The sequence below is a fragment of the Pinus tabuliformis genome, chromosome 5_1, assembly GCF_031772625.1.
Source record: "Pinus tabuliformis cultivar Carrire ecotype Pingquan chromosome 5_1, CPIR1, whole genome shotgun sequence".
NCBI lineage: Eukaryota > Viridiplantae > Streptophyta > Pinopsida > Pinales > Pinaceae > Pinus > Pinus tabuliformis.
Window position 1 is genome coordinate 918,546,808 of NC_142305.1, and position 16,582 is coordinate 918,563,389.

Consider the following 16,582-nt stretch of genomic DNA (forward strand, 5'->3'; position numbering starts at 1 on the left):
CAGGAGGCCATGCCGATTTGGCTAGGGGTAAATGGCTAAGGGTAGCCTTTCTCCCATTAGCTCTGGCGTTTGGTTTGGGGAGATTGGCCCAAGTACTCACATTTCCAGCTCCAAGATGGAGTGATCTATTTTTAGTAGAGCAGGTTTGATTTGATTTAATGGGGGTTTAACCCCACCAGTGGAATAAACAATTCTAGTCTAATGTTGAGTTGTAATGTAGTTCTATTGCCACACAATCTAGCATGGCCCTAGGAGGGGAACCTATGGGACAACTACTAGACTAAGGGACAACAATGGGACAAAGACCCACTGTCACCTTAGTTAATGCCCCCTGCTCTTTATGGCTTTTCACCGATGGGAGGAGTCCTAACAGGATATGAATCACTTGAAAAAGGAAGGACCAATGATCTATGTGTGATGTGATACCACTAAGCTCATTCAAAGAGAGGCTCAATCAATGCTCAATGCTTCCTAGAAGCTAAAGGCTCTCTAAGAAAGACCTCGGATGGAAATCAAGACTTAGGACTCGAGATTTGCAATAATAATGGGCTTACCTAAGATCAAGATTCCAAATGTGATATAGGACCTCTCAAGAAGCCTTGTAAGGTGATTTGTCACTTGAAATAGGTTTTTTGCTTCACTTGAGAGACCTAGAAAGAGCCCACGCTAGACCTAGGGTTTTTAGGATATTCGTGGGAGGAGTCCCTCCAAGGTGTTCACTAGTGAAGCGAACAAAGTTCCGTCTACAATTTAATTACTCCAAAAGACTTGGAATGTCAAGATATCCATTTAGGATATAAATATTATATTAAATAAAATGAATAAGAATGAATAAATGAATGATTTACAAATGAGAATGAGAGGCTTGCTTATATACCAAGCAAGTGTCTCTTCATGAAGTGTCATGTCCTATTAGACATGCCTCTTCAACCTAATTACTAGCTAACTAACCATTATTACAATTTATCTTTATTATTTATATTTACATTATTTATATATATTTTATTCGTTACATTGCCTCCTTCCTCAAAGAGCTTTGTCCTCAAAGCTTGTCGATGAAAAAAGGCTTGATCTCTTTTTCGGCTTCGAACGTCTTTCTCTCTTGGAATAGTCATCCTCATTGATACAAGTTGATATGATCTTCTTAGTGACAAACAAAATTGTCGCACTGAGAAGGGATCAGACCATCCCAAATTAATCTTCTGTATAGTACTCTGATCACTGGAATTTTGTAATGACTTGTTAGCATAAGACTGGATTGAGTTTACATTACTCTTCTCTGGAACATCAGTTTGTTGTTTCTAGTTTGAATGGTTCAGATATGTAGCATGGTTGATTCGTCTATTCTCATGATTCGGATGCCGATATGGGACTTTACTATCCCTTATTAGGTGTGTGGAAATTTTTTGATTTACTTCAGGGGTTGATGTTGTTGAGTTCGTTACCACACCTTCACTTGGGGTGTTTATCATCTGAACTGCAGCATTCAAGTGCGTCTTTTCTTCAACTTGCTTGTCTTCTTCCTAAGTTGTGACATTCACTAGATCGATATTTGTTATTTTGTCATCAACTTGAATTCCTACATTTGATGCTTCCTTCTTGATAAGTTGTTGTACCTGGTTTTCTAATAACTTCTTATCCTTCTTAAGATTCTTAATTTGCGTCAGCAATTTTTCACTATGGTTTTTAAGTCGGGAAACTTCTTCATTTTTGTTAACAGTGATTTTGTCAATTTCTTTTTGCATATTTTGTAATACTTTTTTACCTTCTTGAGAAATTACTTTTGAAATATCTGAGATATCTTCTGGTGTTACTGAATTTGGTTTTAGTATAAAATCTTGGAGCGTTATTTTCTTCTTCTTGTAATAAAATGTTAAAAACTTCTTCTTTGTATTTAGAATAAAGGAACCTAGAGTTTCCATCCAAGGTACACCCAAAACAATGTCACTATCGTTAAACCATAAGGTTTTCACAGTGAATTGTGAGGTAAAAGTATAATCTCCAATATTTAGGTGTAGATTGTTTATGTCATATTGTTTATCACCTATGCCAGAACCATTTGTTTCAATTATATTTGATTAAGGAATCACCAATTGGTTAGCACATTTATGACTAACATAATTATTTTCTTCAGCAAGACTGATAGAGATTATGATATCTCTTCCTGCGAGCGATCCTTTGATTTTAGATAATGTATCAACACTTTTACTAAAGGTTTTAGGAAACCTTTCATTACTAGTCTCCGTTTTTGCCTTGATGTTTCTATGTAAACAATATGTCAACTGGAGCTATTTTTATTATAAAATATCACTTATTTCTTCTATATATATTTTTCAAATATTCTCCTTTAATGTGGATTATTAAAACTTGAATACCCTTTTTATTAAAAAAAGACTCCTTTATATTGTTGCCCTCTATATATGTATTTCTTTATATTAAGACCCCTTTTTAAAATAACTTTATTATCTTATAATAATAATAGTTTCACTTCTTTCTTTTTTTATAATAAATTGGTCCCCCTTTTTAAATACTTAATTACTTCCTTGATAAATTTTTAATGTCACCCCACTTAATAAATATAAAAGTCACGTCTTTTCATATGACACGGTCACGATGTTAAAATACCATGGGCTATTACCATGGGTTGTTTTTAAAACATCCGTTAAAATGATCTTCACAGAAAAAGTAAAACGTATTCCTTTTGCTTTTTTTTTTTAACTTTTTAAAATACCATGGGCAATTACCATAGGTTGTTTTTAAAACCACGGGCTTCTCCATGTAGAAAGTTTTAAATATACTTGGAAAGATTCCCTCTTGTCTTTATTATGCACTTATTTTATTTTATTTTTTTGAATTTGATTTTTTTTCTATATTTTTTTAATCTCTTTTTTTATATGATTTTCTTTTTTAATTAATAACCTTTATTATTATTTTTGTTATATATATATATATATATAGCCAAAGGCCTGGTAGCGAGACGGAGAAACCCCAAATATTTAGCGAAACGCTTAAACTGCAACAACAATAAATTTGACGAAGAGTCAATAGCCAAAGACTTGGATCAGAGAATGAGCTTTGTGCACTGGTTAAACAACCTAGAGGACCGAACTGCTCTGATACCAAATGAAGCGAACAAAGTTCCTTCTACAATTTAATTACTCCAAAAGACTTGGAATGTCAAGATATCCATTTAGGATATAAATATTATACTAAATAAAATGAATAAGAATGAATAAATGAATGATTTACAAATGAGAACGAGAGGCTTGCTTATATACCAAGCGTCTCTTCATGAAGAGTCGTGTCCTATTAGACATGCCTCTCCAACCTAATTACTAGCCAACTAACCATTATTACAATTTATCTTTATTATTTATATTTATATATATTTTATTCGTTACAACTAGGTCAAGGTAGGAGAGGGGAAAGGGCCATGTGAGATTTATTCTACCGAATACTAGGTTCATATGACCCTCAACAAGACCACCTTATCCAAGGAAAACTAACTAGGTTTCCCTTCTAGGACACACCTAGGGCATAAATATTTTCGGAGAATTAACTGGGACAATTCCACCAAAATTTGAAGTCCCCAAGAGGGAACACTAAGGAAGATTTCTACCCAAGCGAAATCTCAAAATTCCCTCTCTAATGGATTTCACTAGATGCCCTAGGTAGCCATTTAGGAAAGGGGGCCGAAATTTTTGGAGAGAAGAAAAGAGAGAGAAAGGAAGGTTGATCACCAATTTTTCTTGGACTAGTGCCTAATCGTTGGGCTATGGAGTCTAAGATGATTCAAGATTTACCAAAATTGTCTTCGAGAAGGCTAAAGAATGATGCCCTAGCAACCACTCTTTAACAATTACCTACTCAATATCTAAGGCTTTTCATGGAAGAAGGACAAAATCCCATGCACTGGGTACATTCATCTATTGTCATGCAATGAGTAACATGTGCAATTTACAACCAAATAACCTTCTACAATGATATTCAACAATTAGGGCACAAGAGAATTAACTAGTTGTAATAATTCCACACATTAGACATTATTCCAAGAGAAATCTTCAACAAAAAGTACTTACAAGATGACAAGAGATATATCCAACCATAGAAAAAGAAGTAGCTCCAAGAAAGATCAAAATTTTAGCTTCCAAAGATATCAAAATGCATCAAAGACTTTCCAACTAGAATCCAAGAGAAAAGTACGAAATTCTTGTACAAGAAAAAAGATCCAGGCAATGATTATTCTCTCTCACAATGAGAGCAAGTTCTATTTATATGAGACCTTTAGAGGTCGAATTCCTATTCTAAAGCCCCTAACATTATTTTAATGTGCAAAAATAAGGCCTTGGTGACAAGCCCACCAAGTAGCTCCAAAAATTATGAATAAACCATCCAAGAGTAGGCTGAAATGATGGCTTCATGATGAAATTAAGCCATTGGAAGGCCACGTTGAGTCCTCATAGTGCCAAAATGAGAGAGAGGGCTCCATAAATAATGCACAAGGGGATGGTCCCTTGATGTCCATGTAAGTCATCATGTGGTGCTTAAAGTGGCCGTGGGGCACAAACAATGTTGCACTAAGCGGGGACGAAACGGGGATGTTTTTTGGATGCAGGGACGCGGAAGCGTCATTTTCCAAAAATCTAGGAAGCGAAGCATCTCGGAAGCGTCTACTATATATATATATAATTTTTTTATATTTTTTTGCATTTATATTAATAAAACATCCAAAATACCAAATTAGTTGTAGAAGACATGAAAACATGCATAATTTTACATAAATCAAGATAGATATGGCATCCATTGTACATCAATGATTAATTATTCTAGCATCAACCATCTACAATCTAGATTCCTCTTCTCTTGTCTAGCCTTTGCCTCTACTTCAATTCTATAGGGATTTTAGTCAACATTGCCTAATTTGATCAAACAGTTTAATCCAAACATTATAATATGGTAGAGAAAGCTTAACATGCATGATCAATGATTTTGACTTGAGTGAAGGGTACATAATTGCTAAGGCCATGACAAAGGAGTTCAACAATCAATAACACCAACACTGGGGTACATATAGTGCTTGTTGCTCTTGATTAAATGCCAATCACATGCCCTCATACATGATATAATCCAATGAAACGCCACAATCCCATTGATCCTGAAAACTGTTAAGTCTACCGAATTTTGAATGGGATATGAAATTCTATTTTCTCCATATGAAGTCTGATGATGTTGGAACCACTCTCAAACATCCCGAGTCATTTCATGGTAATGTTAAAAATTTAAGTAAAAGGATGGAAATGAAAGATAAAGGAGAATGTCACTTTTAATTTAAGAATTTAACATTACCATTAGGGAGCATCTGGGAAGCGTCTAGGGAGCATCATGGGGTACCTTGGAAGTATTCGGAAAGTGTAGTTCCTCACATAATAGTGCGAAATTTCCAAAAACAAAAAAACAAAAAAAGCCCCTTGGAACTGTCCACCTTCTCTCGGATCCGCTCACAATCCGCGATGGATACATGCCTGAACCTCCACAGATCTGCACCCGATCCTTTCCAGATCTGCGGATCGGGAAATAGGAATCGCGGATTGGGCAGTAGGGGCCGTGGATCGGGCCCCCATGAATCCAAATTTGCGGGAATCGCCGAAAAAAAGAGGAATCGGTTCCGCCGAAGGATTTGTGGCGGATCCGTATGGGACTCAAATCTGCCTTTGGATCCTTGGGGGGGGATGGTTCCTACAACACTGGGCACAAATATTGGTCTCACGAGTTTCTTAGTGAAGGATAAGCCTACATACTGCTTGTAATGAGGGCATTGACGATGGTGCTTTCCCTCCCATGTCTCAAGAGTGAGACAAACCTCCTTTGGGCCTTGAATCAACTGCCAAACCATGTGTACATTGCTAAGCTAGCCGGGGGCAATGCTGGTCCAAGTGCATCATCCTGCGAAGTGTGGGGCAATGAAAAAACTGCTAAAGGTACTAAGGGTGCCCATGAGATGAGATAATGCTCTATCACATGACAGAGTTCCATGGCTCTCAACGCATCCCCTACAAGTGTCAATATGATCCTCTGGTGGGCTTGGGCCCCAGTTAAGTTACATAGCCTATGATGAAACCACCTACCAATTGCATATAAGATCCAATGCGTCTCATCACTTTCAGGTACAATAATTCATTAGTGCATCTAAGTGAATCAAGCTTGTTAGTTAAAGGCAAAAATGAGACTTCATAATGGGCTTCCCTTCCAAATTTGGGGCTTTGAGCATGTAATAGTGTTACCTCCCTAGGTAGGAGTGGCTAATAAACAACCCTATTAGGTGTTCCCAGCCCCTAGAGGGAAAGACATGTCTAATGTACATCCTTCAAGTGATAGGGTTCATGTGGATAATGATGAGGTGGATTGGGACACAGAGGTCTCAGGGCTAGATGCCATGAGTTCAAGGGTGGTAATAATGAGGGATGTCCATTCATTTGGGTGTATAGATGTTGGAGAGAGCAATCGTGGTAAATGAGTTACCCTGGGGCCCTAGGAACCAGGGTGAAGGCCATAAGGAAGCGGTAGAGCTCATGTTTGGATTTTTCCCACATGCTAATATAATGTCCTGACCATCTTTGTATTTTGTGATATTGTATTCTTTTGTGTGTGACCGTGGTATGCTTTTATCTTTTTTCTTAGTTGCATCAACCTCCAGGGCAATGTTCCAGGCCCGACCCAAACATGTGGACAAGGGGAGGGGGATTACCTAAGCCTTGTGGAACCAGAGAGGGAAGATGATGAAATAAGGCATGTAATGTGCAGAGGGGAGTGAAAAATATGAAACGAGAAAATGAGATTGTGCTACTGTGAAAATTCTATCACTGCAACAACTGATTTATTTTACCTACTTATTTCCCAATAAGTTATTTATGAAAATCCTTCAGTAAATAGTAAAATAAATTCTGCTGCAGTTATCACACCATACAGAATCAAACACATGCACAAGAATCAATAGATCGACACAGATATTTTGGACAACAGTCCCCAGAAAAACCCAATGTGGGAAAACCGGTGCAGCAAGGGAGGATTTTATTATTAAGCAATTCTTCAGTACAACTGGCTTCCAAACTGGCTTACCCAACAGAGAGAAAATTCTCCAGGACTTCTCCCAGTCTCAGCGTCAGGCTAGTTGACCTTTGCGTAGCTCCCAGACCCTCTGCGTTAGCTCCTGCCTCTCTGCGTCACCCACGCAGACCATCTAATGATTGCGTAGTCTGCTGCCTTCGCGTCTGCTTGAGAGACTCTGCATTTGCCTCTCCAACCTCTGCACTAGTCCTCTGGTGTTGTTCCTGACTCCCTGTTTCGTACTTGCTGCCTCTTGCTGCTCTCTAGATCACTGGTTCGAATTTCTCAGCTAACCTCGCTCCAGAAATCGACCTAACTAGTCTCCCTCAGTGTGTTCTCCAACTGACCCTCAAGCCTCTTCTTATACTTTTCTCGTTGGTCCATCAACGACCGAGATTAAATCTCTAATCAACAGCTAAGATTAGATTTGGCTTGATCCATGACTTTTGGGACCTTCTAACCCAGTTTATATTAATACCCATTAATATTTTATTTTTCCTAAGTTTAGACTTAGGAACTCCATTAAAAATATTAATTATTTTAATATCTCTCAAACCAGGTACGATCTATCCAAACCATTTCTGGGTCCTGGAGATCTCATGTGCTTTAGCCTCTCCACCAATTTTTGTGGCTAGAGCACATCCAATGCTACCCCAAATCAACCCTCCCTCTTAGCGAGGACTGTGCTCTAGTAATACTCCTCAAGAGCATTACCCTGATCATCCGTCATCGGTCCCTGTGTTGATGCTAGGCCTCCTTTCCCAACATCCTCCGCACTGCTGCCCATGGCCTTGCCATCGCCACTGTTGCATCTGTACGACAACTCCCTCTACATACGTGCTGCTGCTGCTCCATCCTCCCAGCACTGCATTTGCACTGCAACTCCCTCTGCGTTCGTGCCACTGCTGGTCCTTCTTCCCAACACTGCATCTGCACTGCATTCTCTTCTCATCACGTTGCATCGTGCTACTGCTGACTGTTACTGCACTGCAACATCACCCCCATTTCTGTTACTAAAATGGATTTTTTATCATCCCCATCTTTTCCCTGAAGTAATCGAACTTTGTTCTTCCAAGGGCCTTGGTGAGGATATCTCCCACCTGTTCTCATGTAGGAGTGTAGCTCAACTATACAGCTCCTTGTTGGACACAGTCTCTTGACAAAGTGACACCAGATATCAATATGCTTTGTTTTTAAAATTGGTAACTAGGGCCAAACTTCATGTGGGTTAGCTTATTTATGGCAGCTGATATTTTTATTGGATCCCTCTCATCGAGAGGTGTAGGATTGATCTAAAGATCATCCGATTCCGATAAGTATTAATGGAGTTATGAATTTATTTTGATTAAGGAATTATTATCAAGCCGGCCAACAACTTGAGTAGGCTCAAAAGCCCAATAGACATGCCTATTCATCATCTACGTTTTAGTATAAATATAGAGGACTTCAAGTCATTTCAACACACACTTGGGATCTCTTCCTCTCTTTACTTGTCTTTGGGTTTTAGTAGGAGGAGAGATCCTAAGGGATAACGCTGCCCTAATCCAGAAAAAGCTGGAAAAGCCGGAACCGCCGAAAAATCCGAAACTGCCAGAAAAGCCGGAATTGCCGAAAAAGTCAGAAAAGCTGGAACTGCCAGAAAAGCTGGAAAAGCCGGAAAAGCCAGAACTGCCAGAAAAGCCGGAACTGCTGGAAAAGCCGGAACAGAAAAACCGGAACTGCCAGAAAAGTCGGAAAAGCCGGAAAAGCTGGAAAAGCCGGAATTGTCGGAAACACCGGAATTGCTGGAAAAGTCGGAACTGCCGAAAACACCGGAACTGTCAGAAAAGCCGGAACTGTCGGAAAAGTCGGAAAAGCCGGAACTGCTGGAACTTTCAGAACTGCTGAAAACAGCCGGAACTGTCAGAACTGCAGGGAACAGCCGGAACTGCCGGGAAGGCAACATGGTGCAGCAATGGCACATAATGTAGTACAGTGATGATGGGTGTAGCATGGTGCAGCGCGGTGAGGTGCAACATGATGACAAAATGCAACACAACGATAGGTGAAGGAGTCACCTTGGAGAATCAGTTGAAGCAACATGTCTTCAATTGATCTCATGTATCATCTTCTTAGAGATGATCTATGCTCTTATCTAGATAAGTCAAAGTGTTGACTTCTATTGTAAATGTACTATCTCTCTCTCTCTCTTTCTCTGCTGAACTTTGAAGAACATAAAAGAAGAATTGATCAAGGGTTTCCCCACATTGTGGGGTTTGTCCCTGGCTAGCGCCACATCCTGTGTCCTCTTGTCTTGGCTTGTCTTCTGTGATTTATATTTATGTTCTATCTGCAGTTTACTTTAACGCTGATGTGATTGCTAATCTGGAAAAGATAATGAGCTAACTGTGAAAATTGAAATAAATTGCTCTAGCATAGAACATACCTAAAATTAACATGGTATCAGAGCTGAGGTGAAGACAATGCCCAAGCAAGAGTGAAAGAGCAATCACCGAAGATAGTTGGGAAAGGACAAAAGGATCAGTGGATTCCTCATCCCTCTTCAAATTCATCGAGGGTGAAGTCGAAGCAGAGAATATTATCAGAATGGTGCAGCGGAAGTTTCTGATGGCCTACCTAAAGATCACTTCATTGGGAAGTTCGGATCTAAGGGTGGAAGGAAAGGCGAATGCCTTGGTTGCAATAAGTTCGGCCATTATGCAAAGGAGTGTCTGAATGGCAGAGACACATCTCTTGATGAAGATAACAATCATTCCAGGGACATCTTCAATGATCAAAGGAATGACAGGTAATGCAGGTCATCAAGGAAATGGTCGACTCTTCAAAGAAAGCAAGGAACCCCAGGTATGAAGAATCAAATGTTGTTTCTGATAAGATAAAGAAGTGTTATCTTGTATTGGCCCTCTCCTTCAGATTCTTTGGGAATCTGGCTTATTGATTGTAGTGCTTCAAGGCACTTTATCGGATAGTTGGGTGCACTCTCTAATTTGGTAGAGATAGAAACAATTGTGGGATTATACATGGAGCTGATGCCACCTATCCCGGAAAGGGTGTAGGGAATGTTATCCCTCAATTGAATGAGGGTAACTCAATTCATTTACAGAATCTCTTTTATGTACCTGATTGCAAGAAGAACCTGGTGTCCATTTCAACAATGGAAGTCAAAGGTTTCAGGGTGGCACTCATCGATGGAAAGGTATGTGTTTGAAAATAGAATTTTCAAAGATGTTTTTGAGTTCAGGGTTGTATCCACTAGGGACCATGTCCATTGACACATAGCACCGAAGGTCTGTGAGTCAGATGGTGACAGGGATGCTTGAATTCAAAAAGAGCATGAAAGTACATGTCTGAGATGTACCGAAGGAAAATCTTACAAGGGGACCATTCCCCTCATGTAGCAAGTCCACAGGTTTGGAACAACCTGAGCGGTTTGAGATTGATGATTAGGAATCTCACGTATGCAGGTGGAAAAAATCCCTCTATGGCTTGAAGAAAAACTCCCCAGGCGTAGTATGAGAGGATTGATAGCTGTTAAATGAAGCTGAGATTCACTAGGAGTGAAATCGATCCAAACCATTATCCGAAGGTTGTGGATGGTAGACCTCTCATACCAACACTTTATGAGGACGACCTATTTCTAATAGGTGCAGACCCTCTCATTTGCAGAAGTAAGAGGGAGTTGGATTCCGAATGTGGAATGATAAACTGCAAGCCTGTGACTACCTCGAGGATCTTAACTTTTAGAAGTTATATGGTAGTGATGCCGGACCAGATTTTGGAAATGCCTTTGAGCTTCATAAACTCATTCGCATTGATGTTATTGGTGAACTTCCATCCGAACATATGTTTTGCAGTTAGCATGGTGAGCTCACATTTGGTTGAGCCTCACTAGATTGGTGCCAAGAATCTTCTGAGATATCTTCAGGGCACAATCTCTCATGGATTGAGATACACTGCCGGAAATATGAAACTGCATGATTATTCGAATGCTGAGTGGGCAGGCAGTGTGGAGGATCACTAGAGCACTTCTTAGTGCTAGTTCTCTTTAGATTCTGCTTCGATATCATGGATGAGCAGGAAGTAGAAATCGGTTGCTATAAGCACCGCCGAGACCGAATACATAGCTACGAGTATGATCTTGTGTGAAGTTGCATGGTTGCAGAAGCTCTTAAGTGAGCTGTTTGTACACATGATGAATACCACTGTGATTCTCTGTGACAACCAGAGGTGGGATTCGATTATTGAGGAATCCCGTATTCGATGATTGCTCTAGCAGATAGACATCAAATACTGCCTTATCTGGGATATGGTAAGTCGATGAGTGAGGAGGCTCCATCGTATTGAGACTGATGTATAGGTCGTAGACATTTTGTCAAAGTCCCGGGGAAAGGTCAAATCTGTGACTTTCTCGAATGACTTGGAGTCGTTGAGAGACCTTCTTATAAGGGTCCTGCATGTTGCATGCATTGAGCTCTAGGAGCTCTTGGGGGCTTGGGGTACTTACTGAAGCAACATACGACCACAGGGCGACTCATCCTCCCCTGGTGGTGCGCTATGAACAAGATGATTAGTTCTCCTGTGGGCCGGTATGATTAGTTCTCTCGTGGCAACTATGTAGCAGGATGATTAGTTCTCCTGTGAGGTTTGGATGATGTGTTCTCCATGACGATAATGTAGCAGGATGATTAGTTCTCCTGTGAGGTTTGGATGATGTGTTCTCCATGACAATTTTGTAGCAGGATGATTAGCTCTCCTGTGAGACCTGGATGATGTGTTCTCCATGGCGATTTAGTAGGATGATAAGTTCTCCTGTGAGGACAGGATTGATTAGTTCTCCTGTCGAGGCATCCTACCCATGCAGTCTGGGACTCATGGGAAGTACCTCTCATTTGATCAATGAGCAGGGAAATGAGGATAGGGACCATAGTAGTACCGATGGACGCATCGCTGTATCTACTGTACTCCTTATGCTAGGATGAACTTCATTGATCTGGGATCAATGATACTGGTCTTGGACCAATTGTAGGAGTTGTACCTACTATGACGCTCGCTTCAGGTTGGTTGAGACTGGTCTGGGACTAGTGGTACATACTTTGAGACTGACTTCGGGTCAGTGGAGGACTGGTCTGGGACCAGTGAGAGTGGTACATACTATGACGCTGACTTCGGGTCGGTTGAGACTGGTCTAGGACCAGTGGTACACACTTTGAGACTGATGATACTGGTCTGGGACCAGTGGTAGGAGTGGTACCCATTATGACGCTGACTTTGGGTCAGTTGAGACTGGTCTGGGACTAGTGGTATGCACTCTGAGACTGACTTTGGGTCAGTGGAGAATGGTATGAGACATTCTCGATCAGTTCTTCTTCTTCATGGTTCAACAGAGTTGAGCAGAGCAGAGCAGAGCTAGCAGAGCTGAGCAGAGCCAACAGCGCTGAGCAGAGACAGCAGAGCTGAGCAGAGCAGTGCAGGGCACTGATGGCAGAGACAGTACAGTCGGACATATGGATCAACGGATGGAGTTCTCCCTAGTTGAGAGGGAGTGTTAAAATTGGTAACTAGGGAAAAAATCCATGTGGGTCAGCTTATTTATGGCAGCTGATATTTTTATTGGATCCCTCTCATCGAGAGGTGTAGGATTGATCTAAAGATCATCCGATTCCGATAAGTATTCATGGAGTTATGAATTTATTTGGATTATGGAATTATTATCAAGCCGACTAGCAACTTGAGTAGGCTCGAAAGCCCAATAGACATGCCTATTCATCATCTACGTTTTAGTATAAATATAGAGGACTTCAAGTCATTTCAACACACTTGGGATCTCTTCCTCTCTTTACTTGTCTTTGGGTTTTAGTAGGAAGAGAGATTCTAAGGGATAACGCTACCCTGATCCAGAAAAAGTCGGAAAAGCCAGAACTGTTAGAAAAGCCAGAAAAGCCGGAATTGCCGGAAAAGCCGAAATTGCCAGAAAAGCCAGAAAAGCCAGAATTGACAAAAAAGCAGGAAAAGCCAGAACTGCCAGAAAAGCTGGGAAAGCCGGAGCTGTCGAAAAAGCTAGAAAAGTTGGAAAAGTTGGAACTACCGAAAAAGCCGGAACTGCCGGAAAAGCTGGAACTACTGGAAAAGCTGGAACTACTGGAAAAGCTGGAAAAGCCAGAACTGCCGGAAAAGCCGGAAAAGCCGAAACTGTTGGAAAAGCCGGAAAATCCGGAACAGCTGGAAAAGCTAGAACTACCGGAAAAGCTGGAACTGCCGGAAAAGCCGGAATTGCCAGAAATGTCGGAACTGCCGAGAAAAGCTGGAATTGTCGGAATTGCAGGGAACAATCGGAACTGCCGGGAAGGCAACATGGTGCAACAATGGCACATAATGTAGTACAGTGATGATGGGTGTAGCATGGTGCAGCGCAGTGAGGTGCAGCATGATGACGAAATGCAGCACAACGATAGGTGAAGGAGTCACCTTGGAGAATCAGTTGAAGCAGCATGTCTTCAACTGATCTCATGTATCATCTTCTTAGAGATGATCTATGCTCTTATCTAGATAATTCAAAGTGTTGACTTCTATTGTAAATGTACTATCTCTCTTTCTCTCTCTTTCTCTGCTGAACTTTGAAGAGCATAAAAGAAGAATTGATCAAGGGTTTCCCCACATTGTGAGGTTTGTCCCTGCCTAGCGCCACATCTTGTGTCCTCTTGTCTTGGCTTGTCTTCTGCGATTTATATTTATGTTCTATCTGCAGTTTACTTTAATGCTGATGTGATTGCTTATCTGGAAAAGATAATGAGCTAACTGTGAAAAATGAAATAAATTGCTCTAGCATAGAACATACCTAAAATTAACATTTGACCAATCATGAAACACTGGTTCTTAGAGAGCTTGATGCAACTTTGATTATCGCACATAATCCTAGTCACCTCCATCTTTCTTTTGAATAGGTTCACAAGCAATTTTCTAAGCCATATGGCCTCACACAAAGCTGTGCTTGCAACCATACATTCTGCCTCAGTTGAGCTCAGAGCCACGGATTTCTGTATCCTACTGCACCAGGAGGTCATTCTTGATCCAATGTTGAAACAGTACCCAGGGGTGCTTTTCCGATCCACTGAACTGCCTTCCCAATTGCATCAGTAAATCCACTTAATCTGATATCCTTACTCCTGGTGTACAAGAGTCCCTAATCGATTGTTCCCTGTAAATACCTGAGAACATGTTTGGCTGCTACCCAGTGTGCCCTCTTCAGCTCCACCATGCACTGACTGAGGGTGTTGACAGCGTAGCAAATGTCTGGCCTGGGATTGACCAGATACATCAGGGACCCTATGAGCTTCCTGTATAAGGTGGGATCAACGTCCTTGTCTTCTGATGCATCAATCTTCTTCCAGTTGGTGATCATTGGAGTAGCCATGGGTCCACAGTCCTCCATCCTGAATCTCTTTAGGATTTTTGTAGCATATCTCCGTTGCCCAAGGAAGATCTCCCCCTTTTGCTGCCAAACTTCCAACCCCAGGAAATAATACATTCGTCCCAAATCCTTCATGTCGAATTTCGTGGCTAGATTCTTCTTGCAGTCCCCGATGAGCCTGGATGATCCTGTTAGGAAGAGATCGTCCACATATAATACTAAGATTAGAGGCTCTTTCTCTACAACCAGATAGTAGAGATTTGGATCTGCATCACTCTTGACAAATCGCATTTTCTGCAAGTAGCCGTTGATTCGACCATACTATGCTCTAGGTGCCTGTTTCAGCCCATACAAGGCTTTCTTCAATCTGCATACTTGAGACTTCTTCTCATGTGTCTCAAAGCCCTCTGGTTGTTCAATGTATACCTCTTCTACTATCACTCCTTTCAGAAATGTCGTTTTGACATCCATCTGATGAATCTCCCATCCCATCTGTGTTGCTAGAGGTATCACGGTTTTAATAGATGTATACCTGGTTACTGGGGTGAAGGTCTCTTCGTAATCAATTCCTTCCTTCTGAGCATACCCCTTAGCCACAAACCTGACTTTGTATTTCTCAACACTGCCGTCTGCAGCGTATTTGATCTTGTAGATCCATCTCGAACCTACCACTGATCTGTCTTGAGGCCTTGGCACTACCTCCCAGACATTGTTCACCATTATGGAGTTGTACTCCTCTACCATCGCATCCAGCCAAACCTGATGTTGAGCTGCCTCCTGAAAACTGGCAGGCTCCCCATTCCGAGCTACTAACGCTTGATATCTATCTGGTTGTTTTCGCTCCCTCTTATTGTTCCTTAGCACACCGATGAAGTCCTCTACATCTCGTAGAATCTGACGAAGTTCCCTGCTCGTTCTTCCTCTGCTAGCAGGTGCTTCTGTTAGCTCCTCCTCATCCTGTGATTCTTCTTGACCTGAGGAAGAATTCTTTTCTTCTATTGGTTGAAGAGGTTTGACCAATGGTTCTTCTTTTGACTCCTCCTCGGAAGGCATTTCTCGAGATTTTTTGAAAGCCTTGTACTCCATGAACTTCACATCTCGTCGAACTACTACCTTCCTACTCCCTGGAAGATAGATCTTGTATGCCTTAGCGTTCTCGCTATATCCCATTAGATATCCTTTCTCTGCAGTGTGATCTAGCTTCTTCCTCATTTCCTCGGTTATGTGGCAATATGCGAAGCTCCCAAATATCCTGAAATGACTGACTTCAGGTGTCTTCCTTGTGAAGGCTTTCTCTGGAGTAATCTTGCCCAGTGCCCGATGAGGAGTTCTATTTTGAACATAGACTGCTGTGTTGCATGCTTCTGCCCACATGAATTTTGGCATATCCTGATCATACATCATGGCCCTAGCTGCTTCTACAATAGTCCCGTTCTTTCTTTCTACTACATTCTGCATCGGATTGTAAGGAGTTGTCCACTCTCTTCTAATGCCCTCCTTAGCGAAAAAATCATTGAAGTGCTTATCGACATACTCTCCACCATTATCTGAGCGCAAAACTTTTATTTTCTTCCCAGTTAGATTCTCCACCAGAGCCTTGAACTCTTTGAATCGACAGAGAACCTCGTCCTTGGTTTTTAGAAAATAAATCCAAGATTTCCTTAAGTGGTCATCAATGATGGTGAGGAAGTACTCGACACCACTAAGAGCTTTAGTGGACATGGGTTCGCAGATATCTAAGCGTATCAATTCGAGTACACTCTTGACCCTTTTTTACTTCTAGGAAATGCTGCTTTGGCATACTTTCCTAGAGCACATCCTCTTCATATATCATTTCGTTCCGTACTAAGATTCAGAACTCCTGTTACAGTGCTCCTGAGAATTCTCAGAGCCCCAAGGTGCAAATTCCTCATTCTTCTATGCTTTAGTTCGTTCAAATCCTTGTCTCCATGACTGCCTATTAGTGCCATTGGTGATTCTAGTTGTAGTTTGTACAACTTGCTACTTTTGATCCCGATTTGCACTTTCTTTTTCCAGCTTGGGTGTTTGACGTATACTTTCTCCTTGATG

At 41.1% G+C, this 16,582-nt stretch overlaps 1 protein-coding gene across 1 annotated transcript in view; it reads left to right on the forward strand.

The window, feature by feature from the left end:
- LOC149167794 (PQ-loop repeat family protein / transmembrane family protein) overlaps positions 1 to 16,582 on the forward strand; it is a 338,289-nt gene that overhangs the window by 99,690 nt on the left and 222,017 nt on the right. The window lies entirely within an intron of this gene.